This window comes from Mobula hypostoma, chromosome 5, assembly GCF_963921235.1.
Source record: "Mobula hypostoma chromosome 5, sMobHyp1.1, whole genome shotgun sequence".
Classification (NCBI taxonomy): Eukaryota; Metazoa; Chordata; class Chondrichthyes; order Myliobatiformes; family Myliobatidae; genus Mobula; species Mobula hypostoma.
Genome location: NC_086101.1, coordinates 161703154 through 161715239, shown reverse-complemented (window position 1 = coordinate 161715239; position 12086 = coordinate 161703154).

The following is a 12086-nucleotide window of genomic DNA, read 5'->3' as shown; positions in this document are numbered from 1 at the left end:
TGATAAAACACACATGTACACAGAACTAGGATAATAGGATCAATCAAGCTCTATCGCAGTCTAGGGGTAAAATGATCAGTCTCAAGTGACGCAGAGTTCAGTTCAGCTTAGTACAGTTCGCAGTAATCGCTGTTGTGCCGTGGGAGAGAGAGAGAGAGAATATGCAAATCTGATTCAGACAGACCTTTGATGTTCTTTGCGGTTAGCTTTCGGGCAAACCCTTTTAATGTCTTCTGTGGTCACGACTGTGACCCCTCCGTTCTGGATACAACCGTTCTTCCGCGGTGAACCTGGCACCCAGGCAAGGGCGAACACACACACCAGGTGCCCGCTGATCGTACCCTTTTTACCCTGTGCATCTATGGTCGGTTCCCGCGACCAGATTTCCAAACTCCCACCAACTTGTGGGGGCACACCGCTCTTCCAGGGTCTCGTTATCTCGTGGTGTGTGTTGTGCCTTAGCGAACCTGTTCTTTTTATTCCCCTGCTGGGGTATCGCCTGTCCAACAAACTTAAAACAGTTCAGGTTCAAAGCAACCGGTCTGTCAATACTCGGAACTGTGTCTCTTTTCGTTAATCTCGCTCTTCTCTCTTATTAGCATTTTGAAGGTTTCTCCATTGTCTCCCTTATCTCTCTCATCAGCATCAATCTTCTGATAACTTGGTTTGTCGTCACAAGAACAAATTTACAAGGTCATTGCCAGGACTAGAAAGTCTCAGTTATAGGGAGAGGTTGGCCAGGCCAGGTTTTTATTCTTTGGAACGTAGAAGAATGAGGTGACCTTATAGGAATGTTTAAGATTATAAGAGGCATAGATAAGGTGGATGGTAACAGGATTTTCTCCAGGGTAGGGAAGTCCAAAACTATGGGGCATAGAGTTAAGGTGAGAGGAGAAAGGGTTAAAAGGGAGCTGAGGGGCAACTTTATCACATGGTGGGTATATGAAATGAACTGCTAGAGGAAGTGTTTGAGGCAGGTGCAGTAATATTTAAGAAGCACTTGGACAGGTACGTGGAGGGAGAGGATTAGATGGGTATGCGCTGAATAAAGGAAATTAGGAACTAACTGGGTGGGCACTAGGTATGCACGGACTTGTTGGATTGAAGGGCCCGTAGCCATGCTATATTGGCCAATGACTGTAATATTCTTACAGCTTTTTTAATGAAGCAGGTTACCATATTTATTTACAAAACAGTTTTAAGTAAATTTGCACATTACAGAAATTGAAAGATTAAAACCTAGATGTTGCATTTTGACCAGAAGACCATAAGGTATAGGAGTAGAATTAAGCCATTCAGCCCATTGAATCTATTCTGCTATTTAATCATGGCTTTTTTTCAATCCCTTTTTCCTGTTTTCTCCCCATAATGTTTAACCCTCTTACCAATTAAGAATCTACCAATCTCTGCCTAAAATACATCAAATGACTTGGCCTCTATAGGTCTCTGTGGCAACAAATCCCACAGATTCAATACCCTCTGACTGAAGAATTTCCTTCTTATCCAGTTTTAAAGCGACATCCCTTCATTCAGAGGCTGTACCAACACAAAGGGATCCAATATGACAGTGATGTCATTTCGCTTTGAACAACATCGAGAGTGCTGACTTACCATAGGGATTGAAACATCAAGTCCTAGTAGCTCTACTAATGCTGCACTAGATGTTGGACCTGAAAATCTCTACCATATTTGATGCCCATGTTGATAATGTTTTAAAAGTACTTATTGTGCATCTGATAACTTCATTTCATTTTGCAAGGTCTTAAATTGCCAGTGTTAACCAGGTTTTAAGCACATTCTAACAAGATTATGTTTTATTTGCTGCATTTACTCTATAATATGGCTATTTTAGTAGCCACTTGGAACTTCATCTGTTGCTGCTTTATAAAATTGGTTAGACCCAGTCTATCGCACACAAAGCCATGTTGGCTATCCCTAAGCAGGCCTGTCTCTCCAAATAGTTATGTGTTCAATCCCTTGGAATACATTCCAATAGTTTACCCACTACTGATGTTGGGCTCATTGGCCTACAATTTCCCAATTTATTCTTAAGAGTCTTTCTTTAACAATGGATACACATCAGCTATTCTTCAATCCTCTAGCACCTTGCCTGTGGCTAAGGACATTTTAAATTTCTCTGCTTGGACCCCTGCAATTTCTACACTAGACTCCCACAGGCCCTGGAGATTTATCCACCTAATTTGCCTGAAGCACCTCCTCTTCTGTAATCCATATACAGTCCATAACTTCACTGCTGTTTTGCTTCACTTCTATAGACACTGTGTCAGTCTCCTGAGTAAATACATTTAAAATCCCCCCATCTCATTCAGCTCCATACATAGATGGCCATGCTGATCTTCAAGACCAATTTTGTTCCTTGCTATTCTTTTGCTTTTAATATATTTGTAGATGCCAAATATATAGAAAAATATATATTTGTAGAAGGTTCCCTTTCACCCTATCTGCCAGAGAAACCTCTTGTCTTCTTTTAGCCCTCCTAATTTCCCTCTTAAGTGTTCTCTTGCATTTTTATATTCCTCAAGTATCTCATTTGTTCTTTGCCACTTGTACCTGCTATGCACCTCCTCCTTCTTCTTAACCAGGGCCCCAATAGCTCTCGAAAACCAAGGTTCCCTAAACCTGTTAGCCTTGCCTGTTATCCTGACAGGAACAGACAAACACTCCACTCTTAAATTTCCACTTTTGAAGGCCTCCCACTTACCAAGCATACCTTTGCCAGAAAACAAGCTATCCCAATCCACACTTGCCTTTCTCCAATTTTGATCCTCAACTTGAGGACCAGTGTTCCCTCTCTCTCTCTCACACACACACACATCTTTGTCACCCATCCTGTCTTGTACCGCTATATATTAAGGAAATTTTCCTGAACACATTTGGCAAACTCTATCCCATCCATCTATTTTACAGTATAGAAGTCCCAGTCAATATGTGGAAAGTTAAAATCACCTACAGTCACAACCTTATTTTTCCTGCAACTGTTTGCTACCTCTCTACAAATTTGCTCTTTTAAATCCTGCTGACTATTGGGTGGTCTATAATGTAATCCCATTAACATGGTCATCCCTTTCTTATTCCTCTATTCAACCCATATAGCCTCAGTAGATGAGTCCTCCAGTCTGTCCTGTCTGCACACTGCAATGTTAATTTTCCTGACTAGTAATGCTACCCTCCCCCTTTAATCATACCTGTTCTATTACGTCTAACACAACAGAACCCCAGAACATTGAGCTGCCAGTCCTGACCCTCCTGCAACCAAGGCTCACTGATATCTACAATGTCATAATTTCCCTTTGTTCCATCAACTCCTAACAAAATGATGGTGAAACATCAAGTTTTGTGCCTCTTTTATGACTTTTTAAAAGAACCTTGGATTAAGACACCAGAATCCAACTCAGCCCTTCCTTGTTGTGATCTCCTCCTGAAATACGTTTGCCTGTGTTTGTTTTGGTACAACATTCTGATATATGCCTGCCTCATTTTTTTTTTCAACTTTCTCTTTTAAATTTAATTAATTTAAGTCTAATATTGTGTCTCTTGCTCATCATTAGCACAACCTGGTGTTAAACCTTGTGGTTAGGACTGTATATTTGAGCAAAATAATTAATCCATCTGCATTTGAATCTAAAGTTTGTTGAGCTATCAATTATTTTGCTTTTTAATACTCCTTTAATCTGTTTACTGTTCTATTAGTTGCTTTATTTGATTTTGAATGATGACTTGGGATCAGGGCACACTAAATTTAAGGAAACAAATAAACTTGTGGTAACCTGCGGTCCATTATTGGTTTTCCACTGACTTGACTTCCAGAGATTTGATATGTAGATTTATCAAAATTAAATAATTTTCCCTATTATTTTGGCAATATTCAATATTTTCTACTGAAATAGTATTGCTGGCCATTTCCAAGATTGGGTAATGCATAGATCAGATCTGGAAAAACTCAGCAGGTGAGGTAGCACTTAATATTGGGCACCAGACTTTTTCCCCACAGATGCTGCCTGACCAGAGTGTTTTCACAAAGGATATCTAAATGAGCTGTTGCCATGTCAGCTGCAGCGGTGAAACTTTTACGTGGCTTATTTTCTCACCAGCTATTGGAGATGCCAGCTACTTTCCATTCAATGTGCATTGAGGTATTGAAGGATTTGGCAACTGGAAGCATGCTGAGTCCATACAGGAACATTGAGAGAAACCTGGAACAATGGAATTGTATGATAGCATACATACAGCATGTAAAGATGATGTACGCTGTTGTGGAGCTAAGAAGACAATTTCATTCCCTAAGAACAGAGATGAGGAGGAATTTCATAAACAGAAGAAATTCTATAGATGCTGGAAATCCAGAGTAACACACACAAATGCCAAAGGAACTTAGCAGGCTAGGCAGCATTTATAGAGAAGAATAAAGAGCCTACATTTCAGGCCGAGATACTTTATCAGGATCCCCTATTGGGTCTGGGCCCAAAATGTCGGGTGTTTATTGATCTCCATAGATGCTGACTGACCTGTGAGTTCCTCCAGCATTTTGTGTGTGTAACTGAGGAGGAATTTCTTTAATGAGTGGGTGGAGCAGATGGAGCTATGTTATCCTCTCACCAATGATCAGATTAAACATAGTCAGATTTGTTTAGCTTTTGTTTGAACAAAATACATAAGGAAAAATTTACTTCATGACTGTGTTGACTGTCCATCAATCTCAATGATGGCAATTGTGTTTCTGCAGCTCATCTCATGTGTTTTTTGGAGGTGACTGTAGAGGCCAATTCTTGAACGGCATAGACGTTCACAGTGGGGACAAGGGAGTTGTCCTGATTCCATGGGCACGGCTGTTGCTGCTACCGCCCTCTTCTTTTGGGCAGTGTCCAAGTTTGCATGATGCCTTATCTTCAAAGCTACTATGAGCAAGTTTAATTAACCAGTTCTGTCTCCTGCCCTGTGTTCCAGGTGCTGGGGAGCAAGCCCGTGTAATGCCCTGGTTAAGATTTTTACTGCTATGCTGCGAGGTAGTTTATATTAGCAGTTTTCTGTAAAAGAGGTATGCCACGCTGGGAGGTGTGTTTTGGCTTCGGCTAAGATGATGACCTTTGCTGCCCAACTGTGAGTCAGCTAACCAGGATTGTGGGATGTAAGAGAAGGTTCTGGAGAGCTGTGGGGAAGAGTTTTCTGAAGGACAGTAGTCTGGTTTGGGGTCCTTTGGTGTGCGCTGTGAGTGAGGCACAAGGAAAAATGCCGCAGAATGCCATTGGAAGGAAAGTCCCCATTGCAAGAAGTGCTTTGTGCACATTAATGGCTCCAAGGAGGAAGGGCCAGTACTCCTGAGAGAGCTAGTTCATTCGAGATGGTCTTCAAGGGGAGTTCAGAATGTGGTGGGTGCTTTCATGCAGACCGTAGGTCCAGCACGTGTAAAGAGATACACCCCCGAATACTCCAGTATGAGCTCCAACGTTTATGTGTACGTTGGACTGGTTTAACACTAAAGGGCCCTTTCATTTTCCTTTTCTTTTTCTGTAACTGTTTTTTAAAGTTGAAAATTTAGTGCATATACTTTCTTTATAATTTTCTGCTGGTGTACTATCTATTATTTCTTGACGACCGATAACTGTGTATGGGCAGTATTTACCCAGCATTTACTGAAATTGGGGCATATTTGATCAGAACATCATGTTTGGTTGAACCCCAAATGATACTAACTCTAGACATATATTATTTATGAAAGGTGGCCTTCTTACCACTGAGACATATGGCTATGACCAGAGATAGCTAATGAGCCAAGTCTGTATACAAGCTGCGGTGAGAGGGTTACACCTGCTAAAAAGCAAAGCTGGCTTTCCCACAGTCTTTATACCTCTTATCAGTTCTGCCACGGCTTCTGCTTCCTGACAACTGGGCATAGAGCAGCTGCTTAGGGATTCCGGAGTCCTCCATGCATTTAATATACCTGGTCCATTTCAGGATCATGACCTCAATACTGGTAGTTTTTGCTCTATTGACGACGTCCAGGTTTGTGATATGGTCATGCTAACAGATACCCATAATGGATCTCAGGCTGCACATGTGTTAGTGCTCTAGCAGTTTGAGGTGCCTTTTGTTTACAGTTCATGTTTCACAACCATACAGGAGGAGAGTGAGAACAACAGCCTTGTACATTAATCCAAGTGAACATTTGGATATTGTGCTGGCTTAGCACATGTGATCACAGGCAGTCCAGGCTCTGACTGGCCTTGAAAATCCTGGCATTGATTTCTTTATCTAAGGAACCATCTTCTGCGAGGTATTTACATTCCTTTACGACCTCGGTGTTGTGCCTTTGATGGTGATGGAAGGCAGTGCAGCAGCCGATCCAGGAGTAGGCTGAAATAACGCCTCTGTTTTGTCTGGGTTGATGGTGAGGCCACACAGATGTGAGGCTTCTGCAAACCTGTCAATAACCAGCTGCAGATCAGATTCCACATGGGCCAGTAGAGTGTAGTCTTCCACATAGCGTGCTTCGAGGTTGACTCTTTTAACTGTTTTAGATTTGGATTTTAGGCAATGCAGATCAAATAATGATCCAACAAATCTGAACTGTAAGTATACACTGTGGCGACCCACTTTCTACACAAGCGAACTGTCTCACAAAATAGCCCGTGCGCGGCAAGGGACTTTTGTAATGCACCTCTGATGTTATTTCCGCCTGGAGAGGGCTGGAAGGGAACTGCTTAAAATCCAGTGCCACAAAGTTTGAATAAACGAGTCTCGAGTGCAACTTACAGACTGCGTGTCATTATTTCTACCTCTGTGTGTAGCACATCGCTACATTGGTGACCCCGACGGTCCAGATGGGATTTGGACCAAAGATGATTGACTCTTCTTCATCTGTTCACGCAGTTTCGCTAAAACTGCCAACTTTCTGGACGCTGCGACCACGCGTGTGGTTTGACCAAGCAGAAGCCCAGTTCCAGATTCGGCAGATATCTTCGGATTCCACACGTTACTATTACGTGGTGAGCTCCCTTGACCAGGAGACAGCTGCCCAGGTTGAGGATTTCATACAGTCACCCCCAGAAGGCAAATATGCAGCATTCAAAGCGCTGCTCATAGGGACCTTTGGCCTCTCACGGCGTGAGCGAGGTGCCCGCTTGCTGCACCTGGATGGATTGGGAGACAGGCCACCATCAGCATTAATGAACGAGATGCTGGCCCTGGCTGAAGGACACAAGCCCTGCCTCATGTTTGAGCAGGCGTTCCTAGAACAACTGCCCGAGGACATACATCTGCTGCTGGCCGACTCAGATTTCAGTGACCCCCGGAAGGTGGCGGCCCGGGCAGACGTGCTGTGGAAAGCCAAGAGGGAGAGCGGGGCGTCCGTCGGACAGATTACCAAGCCACGTGCCCAACAGAAGGCCAGACCAGGCCCGGCAACGGAGCGCACAACCCAGACGAAGGAGTGAGGAAGCCAATGAAGAATGGTGTTTCTACCACCAGCGGTGGGGCACAGAAGCCTGCCGTTGTCACCCACCCTACAAGTTCCCGGGAAACGCCAGGGCCAGCCGCCACTAATGGCTACGGCAGCTGGCCACCAGGACAGCCTCCTGTACGTCTGAGACAAGCAATCGGAACGCCGCTTCTTGGTCAACGCTGGAGCGGATATCAGCGTCTTACCCCCGATGGGGTATGACACCTGCAACAGGGTGACGGGACCCACCCTGAGGGCCGCAAACGGCAGCACGATTCGGACCTACGGCACCCGCACAGTGCAGCTACAGTTCGGCCCCAGCCGGTTCACGTGGGACTTCACACTGGTTGCTGTGGCCCAATCACTCCTGGGGGCGGACTTCCTGCGAGCCCACAGCCTGCTGGTCGACTTGCAAGGGAAAAGACTGGCCCATGCCAAGACTTTCCAGACGTTCTCCCTGGGTGAAGCCAAGTTGCCGGCCCCACACCTGCGCTCCATCATGCTGTCTGACAATGAATTCACCAGAATCCTGGCGGACTTTCCATCGGTTCTGGCACCGCAGTTCACGGCAGCCATGCCTAGACACTGAGTACAGCACCACATTCTGACCCAGGGACCACCCCTCCATGCCCACGCACGAAGGCTCCCCCTGGACAAGCTCCGCCTGGCGAAGGAGGAGTTCAAGAGGCTGGAGGAATTGGGGCTCAGATGGCGGTCTGACAGCCTACGGGCCTCCCCCTTGCACATGGTGCCCAAAGCAGCCGGGGGCTGGGGACCATGTGGCCACTACCGCAGGCTGAACGAGGCTACAACTCCAGACCGCTACCCCGTGACGCACATACAGGACTTTGCAGCAAACCTGCATGGGGCAAGCATCTTTTCCAAAGTAGACCTTGTCCAGGGGTACCATCAAATCCCGGTACACCCTGAAGACATCCCCAAAACAGTAATCATCACCCCGTTCGGCCTGTTCGAATTCCTTCGAATGCCGTTCGGCCTGAAGAATGCCACACAGACGTTCCAGCGACTAATGGATGCGGTGGGACGTGACCTGTACTTCGCGTTCATCTATTTAGACAACATCCTCATAGCCAGCAGGAGTCGTCAGGAGCATCTGTCCCACCTCCGCCAGCTCTACTCCCACCTGAGTGATTTCGGCCTCACGATCAACCGGTCAAATGCCAGTTCGGACTCAACACCATCGACTTCCTGGGCCACAGGATTACCAAAGATGGGGCAACACCTCTGCCCTCCAAGGTAGACGCGATCTGCCACTTCGCCCAGCCCAACACAGTCAAAGGCCTGCAGGAGTCCGTTGGTATGGTGAACTTCTACCACCGCTTCCTCCCCTCAGCAGCCCGCATCATGCGCCCTTTGTTCACCCTGATGTCAGGTAAAGGCAAGGACATTACTTGGGACGAAGAGGCCGCGGCCGCTTTCGTTAAAGCCAAGGAAGCCTTGGCAGACGCCATGATTCTGGTGCACCCCAGAACGGACGTTCCAACCGCCCTCACAGTGGACGCATCCAACACAGCAGTCGGTGGGGTGCTAGAGCAACTCATCGAGGGGCGCTGGCAACCCTGGCGTTCTTCAGCAGGCACCTACGGCCACCGAACTCAAGTACAGAGCATTATAGTTGACCCTCGCATTCACGAAGGTGTCCGATCCCTGGTCGGCTCGCCAGCAGTGACATCTGTCCTACATCTCTGAGTACACGACGGACATCCAGCATGTCTCAGGAAAGGACAACGTCGTGGCAGACGCACTCTCCAGATCAGTTATCCAGGCCCTGTCCCAGGGGGTGGACTATGCAGCACTGGCGGAGACGCAGCAGGCAGATGACGAGATGCCCAGCTACAGGACCACAGTCTCGGGTTTGCAGCTGCAAGACTTCCTCATAGGCCCAGGTGAGAGGACCCTCCTGTGTGACGTGGCTACCGGCCAACCTTGCCCCATCGTCCCAGCAGCCTGGCGGCGGCGAGTTTTCAACTCCATACGTGACTTGGCACACCCAACTATCAGGACAACTGTCCAGATGGTCTCCAGCAAGTTCGTGTGGCACGGACTTCGCAAACAGGTCAGCGAATGGGCCAAAATGTGCACTCAGTGCCAAACAGCCAAGGTGCAGCGGCACACCAAAGCCCCGCCGCAGCGGTTCGAACCCACCTGCCGGAGGTTCGACCACATTCATGTGGATATTGTGGGGCCCCTGCCAGTGTCGCGAGGAGCGCGGTACCTCCTAACTATGGTAGACTGGTTCATGAGATGGCTAGAGGCGGTCCCGCTCAATGACACCACCGCCGATTCCTGCGCCTGAGCGCTGATTGCAAACTGGGTAGCACGCTTCGGGATACCAGCCCACATTACCTCCGACAGAGGCGCCCAGTTCACCTCCAGCCTGTGGTTGACTGTGGCCTGCCTGTTGGGAACACAATTACACCACACAACTGCCTACCACCCACAGTCAAACGGACTAGTGGAACGCTTCCACCGTCACTTAAAGTTGGCTCTCATGGCCCCGCCTGAAAGGGCCTAACTGGGTGGACGAGCTTCCCTGGGTCCTGCTTGGAATCCGCACAGCACCCAAAGAGGATCTGCACACCTCGTCGGCTGAGCTGGTGTACGGCTCACCCCTGGTCGCCCCAGGAGAGTTCATACCAGCCTCAAGGGGACAAGAGGAAGAACCCGCAGCAGTCCTGGACAGACTACACGAAAGGCTTGGCAACCTGGCCCCTGTACCGACTTCACAGCACGGACAGATCTCGACCTGCGTACCCAAAGACCTGCAGAACTGTAAGTTTGTATTCGTACGAAGGGGCGCACACCGGGCACCGCCACAGCGGCTGTACGAGGGGCCATTCAAAGTGATCAGTAACAACGGGTCCACGTACATTCTGGACATTGGGGGGAAAGAGGAGGTTTTCATGGTGGACCGACTCAAACTGGCCCATGTGGACTTGGCGCAGCCGGTCGAGGTTCAGGCACCTCGGCGCGGAGGCAGACCGCCCAAACAGAGACTGATCCAGACTGTGGACATTGGGAGTGTATCGCCGGTTCTGGGGGTGGGGAGGGGAGGGTTATGTGGTGACCCACTTTTTACACAAGCAAACCGGCTCACAAAATAGCCCGTGCGCGGGGAGAGACTTTTGTAACGCACCTCTGACGTCATTTCCGCCCGGAGAGGGCTGGAACAGAACTGCTTAAAAGCCAGTGCTGCGAAGTTTGAATAAACGAGTCTTGAGTGCAACTTACAGACTGCATGTCATTATTTCTAGCTCTGTGTGTAGCTCATCGCTACAACACCATGTTCAAAGTCCATGACCACGTGAGTACGCATGTGAAAAAGAATTTGAACGGCATGGAGAAACAAGAATGAAAATGATTTTTCATAAAAACAAAAATGATTTTTGGAGCTTGGAACAGCAGAACTCTGATAGACAATGATAATAGTGAGAGACCTGAGCGAAGAAGGTCCCCATGGCACGAGATTTACCTTGTTACAACATTGACTTTGCCATGTTGAGCGAGAAGCGACTTGCAGCAAAGGTTCTATTTCTGAGCCTAAGGGCGGTCACACCTTCTTTTGGAAAGGTAAACCAGAAAACAAAGATCAAAATTATGAAGTAGGATTAGCCAACAAGACCTTGCTCCTGCGTCAGCTACCAACACTCAACTTGCGTCAATGAATACTAATCACACTTCGCTTTCTGCTCAACCGCTCTCACCACATCATGTTTATCAGTGCTTATGCAAATACTATGACATGCAGTGATGAAATCAAAGAGATCTTTTATGCCAACCTTAGATAAATCATGAAAGCAACACCACCAAGTGATAAGCTCACCCTGATAGGCGTCTTCAATGCCAGGGTAGGCAATGACCCCCAACAACTGGAAAGGGATACAAGGACATCACAGTGCTGATAAACTCAACACCAATGGCTTACTGCTGCTCAGTTATGTGCTGAAAATGATTTGGCTATCACTAACACTATCACTTTAGACAAACTGAGAAATACAAAACAATATGGATACAACCCAGATCCGAGCAATGGGACTTGATTGATTGCATCTTTTGTTGCAGATGGGACACTCGTGATTTTAAGATTACTAGAGTAATGCATAGAGCAGAGTACTGGGCTAATCATCGCCTGGTTAGATCAATCCTCTCACTGCACATCGTCCAACTGCATCAAAAGACACCAGAAGGAATTCGACAACCTCTTGATACCGAGAAGTCACAGCACCATAAACATCAAGTGCAGTCTGTAAACAGCCACGCATTGGTGTCCCACAGGGCCCTGAATGGAAGCAAACCACTGAAGTGGGTTCTATACAGGTAAAGTCTGCCCTGGGATCAAAAAAGAGAGCTCATCCAGATTGGATTGACAAAAATGATGAAACTATCATGAGGATACTGGAAGAGAAGCAGAAGGCATTTCTCACATGGCAAAACAATGTTCCTTCTATGCCGAAACATGATCAAACATCTTCAGAGGCAAGCACTATACAGAATGTGAACTGAATGGTAGGAGAGAAGGGCAAAGGAAATCCACTGCTCCGTTGTCACCGAAAACTTTAAGGTGCTCTTCAATGCCTTTACATCAATCTATGGGCCACACAAGCCATGC